Source organism: Bufo bufo, chromosome 8 (assembly GCF_905171765.1).
Source record: "Bufo bufo chromosome 8, aBufBuf1.1, whole genome shotgun sequence".
Classification (NCBI taxonomy): Eukaryota; Metazoa; Chordata; class Amphibia; order Anura; family Bufonidae; genus Bufo; species Bufo bufo.
In genome coordinates this window covers 91,140,521-91,143,373 of record NC_053396.1, presented here as the reverse complement: position 1 = coordinate 91,143,373, position 2,853 = coordinate 91,140,521, and the positions used below count along the sequence as shown (strand labels likewise).

The window sequence follows — 2,853 nt, the reverse complement described above, 5'->3', positions numbered from 1 at the left end:
TACCATTACGAAACAGCACTGTCTTTGTACATCGAGCGCGCAGCCACCTGCTGCGACTTCCTGACCCCGGGTATAACGGAGTCAGGCGTGGCTCTTGACACCCTCGTGACACTGACCCGCTTGTTGCATTGGGCCCTGGGGTAGTCCGTACTGGGGTTGTTGTTGGAAATACGGCTCTTGGGATTTTTGGGGCGCAAACTCAAAGGGTCCTGGCCTTTGCTGCTGTTTGGCATTCTCAATGTCTAGTTTCATGCCATTTAGTTTTCCCAGAATGTCGCCATGGTTGGGTATTGAAAACATTTTTATAACGACCGCTAATGAAGCAAGGCACTCATGATGCTCCAAAGGAGTGACGTGCTTCATTAGCGGCCCTAAGCCCCGTAACATTTTCTCCTCAACACCATCACTCCTCCTCTGGACAAGAAAATCGATGACGCGGGCGTCAATAACTTCCCGACTCTCTTGCCCAGAGGTAGAGGGAGGGACTTGGCGGCGACGTCTGGGCTGGGGCTGGACAATCCGGGGTGGACTGGCCAGTGGTAGGGGGGCCTGGGCCAGTGTGGAGTCCTCCGGGTCCTAAGCCGGCGTTGGAGCAGGACTTGTTTGGGGGGAGAAAACCGCAGGGGTTTCACTCCCCGACGTGTCCGATTCTTGGGCCGGATCCAGACTGTCCACAGTACTGTATTTGAAATAAACATTAGATCATTTGAGTTCAACATTACAAAAGTACATCGATTATATTAGTTGAAAACAGCCGTGTGTATACAATATATATACGGAATGGCAGCATACATCAGAGATTTGATTTTACACAATGAATAACAGCTTCTATGTGAAAATTGCAAACCCGATTTTGATTGCATTTAAAATCTATCGATGGGATAAGTCTTGTAAAGGCCTAATGTTACTGTAATGGGAAAACATTGTTTGCTGTTTGGAGCTGTCCAGGCACTGAAGAGGATTCCTCATTCAAGGACCAAAACCAGTGCTGATATTCAGGCCATCTCATCTGTATGTGCCCCGCTACCACCATCCAAAGATACAAGATGTAATTTTAACCTAGTAGAACATCATTTACAGACAAACAACATGTACCAGGCCACACTTGACCATGGTGAGAGTAGTAGTTTTAATCCTGCTGGTCAAGCGTAGTTGGAACATCATTATTATCCATTTTTATAGGATATTTAACATTTAGAAAAAAACATTAAAAATTTTTATAGGATATTTAACATTTAGAAAAAAACATTAAAAATACTTACGGCCTCAATTCCATTACTGGCCTTAAAAACTGCAACTGGGCAGTATAAATGTAGGCCCGTTTCCTGGAGGTTCCCTCCCCACTCCGGCCTTTGCTGGTAATCTCCCGCCGGAATTGGTCCCGGCAACTCGCCCAGCGGGTTTTGGTTTGTTTTACTGTTTTGAAATGACATAATAGACAATTGTGAGGTAAAAAATTTATAAAGGGGAAAAATAGACGTCTCTTTAATAAACCATGTACAGGCCTTTATGCAAAAGGAGGCTGGACCACAAAAAAAACACTATTGTCACCTCAGGGAATTTAAAACTACATCTTTTGGCCACACAGAGGGCAAGGACAGCACAACTACATTGCTATCACTTACCGAATTCTGCCCGGCCTCGGCTATCAGCTTTGGCCCATTCACTTTTGCGCATGCTCCGTGCCACTTGCTCCCACGAAGCATCCTTTTTTACTTGGTCACTATAGGAATTTTTTCGGGTATCCCATAGCTCGGGCCTCTCCTGGACCAGGGTTCTAAGTTTTTCAACATTCCATCGCGGCATGGTGGATGAAAATAACAAGCTGAAATGGCTGCCTCACCACACACAAGCTGTTTGGCACAGATGGCTAGAAATTAGCATATCCTGTGACCTTAAACTTCCTGTATATATATATTTTTTATTTTATTGCCACAAGTTTTTCCAGACAATTTGCCCATGCCATAAGTATGAAATAAAACGGGCTAGGACGCGGGCGCGACCGCGGATGTCAATCGGGTGTGCAACCGCGTTTTTCACGGCCCCATTGAGTGAATGGGGCCGCGAACCGTTAGCCATGAAAAAAATAGGACAGGTTATATTTTTTGACGGACAGGAAACACGGGTCACGGGCGCGGGTGACAAAACGGTGCAGTAGCCGAGTTTTCAACGGACCCATTGAAAGTCAATGGGACCGCAGAAAAACACGTTAAATGGGCCAACGGCCACGGGTGCACACAATGGTCGTGTGCAGGAGGCCTAAGGCTGATGTGTTGGAGTGGGAGAAATCCTCAGCTGCTGCACATCCCAAAAAAGAGGCTGAATGAGAGTCTGCCGAATGGAAAAAGCCACTGAAGAAGCAGAGGTCAGGGGGGGTCCAGCAGTGTCTGTCACTTGGAGATGTCAGCGGCAGAGCTCCTGGAGACACGACGTATCCTCATCCACACACTCTTCTCTGCCATTCCTCTCCTCTGTCACATGAAGCCACATATTCTTCTCCAAAGTACAAGCCCTCCTCAGTCAATCTGATTTCCTGACCTCTGTGGAAGCACCATGCCCAGTAGATCCTTGGTACAGCACAGTGACACCAGGTTACACACCAAGATGTTCTCCACTCCCAGCCCCTTACAACCTGTGTGATAACCTTTCACAAAGTGCTACCTCCAGCCAGAGCCCTGCTGTCAACTGCCCCAATCTCCTTGCTGTGATGCATAAAGAAGCATGTGAGGGTTACAGAGTGTCCATGGAGCCCAGATCCTAGAAGCTGATCTGCCCAGCTGATGTCACTCCTGGAGAGTCCTGTAAACTGGAGACTGTATGTAAACTAATAGTATACATTACATAACCCTGACA

The 2,853-nt window shown here is 47.0% G+C and overlaps 1 long non-coding RNA gene across 1 annotated transcript; it reads right to left on the bottom strand.

Annotated features, from left to right (window-relative positions):
- Positions 1-658: 658 nt before the first annotated feature.
- LOC120977812 lies at positions 659-1,664 on the bottom strand. Its single transcript, XR_005773969.1, has 3 exons — positions 1,626-1,664; positions 1,263-1,416; positions 659-679 (listed from the first exon to the last, which is right to left on the bottom strand). It is a non-coding gene; the product is annotated as an uncharacterized LOC120977812 (long non-coding RNA).
- Between the last annotated feature and the right edge of the window lie 1,189 nt (positions 1,665-2,853).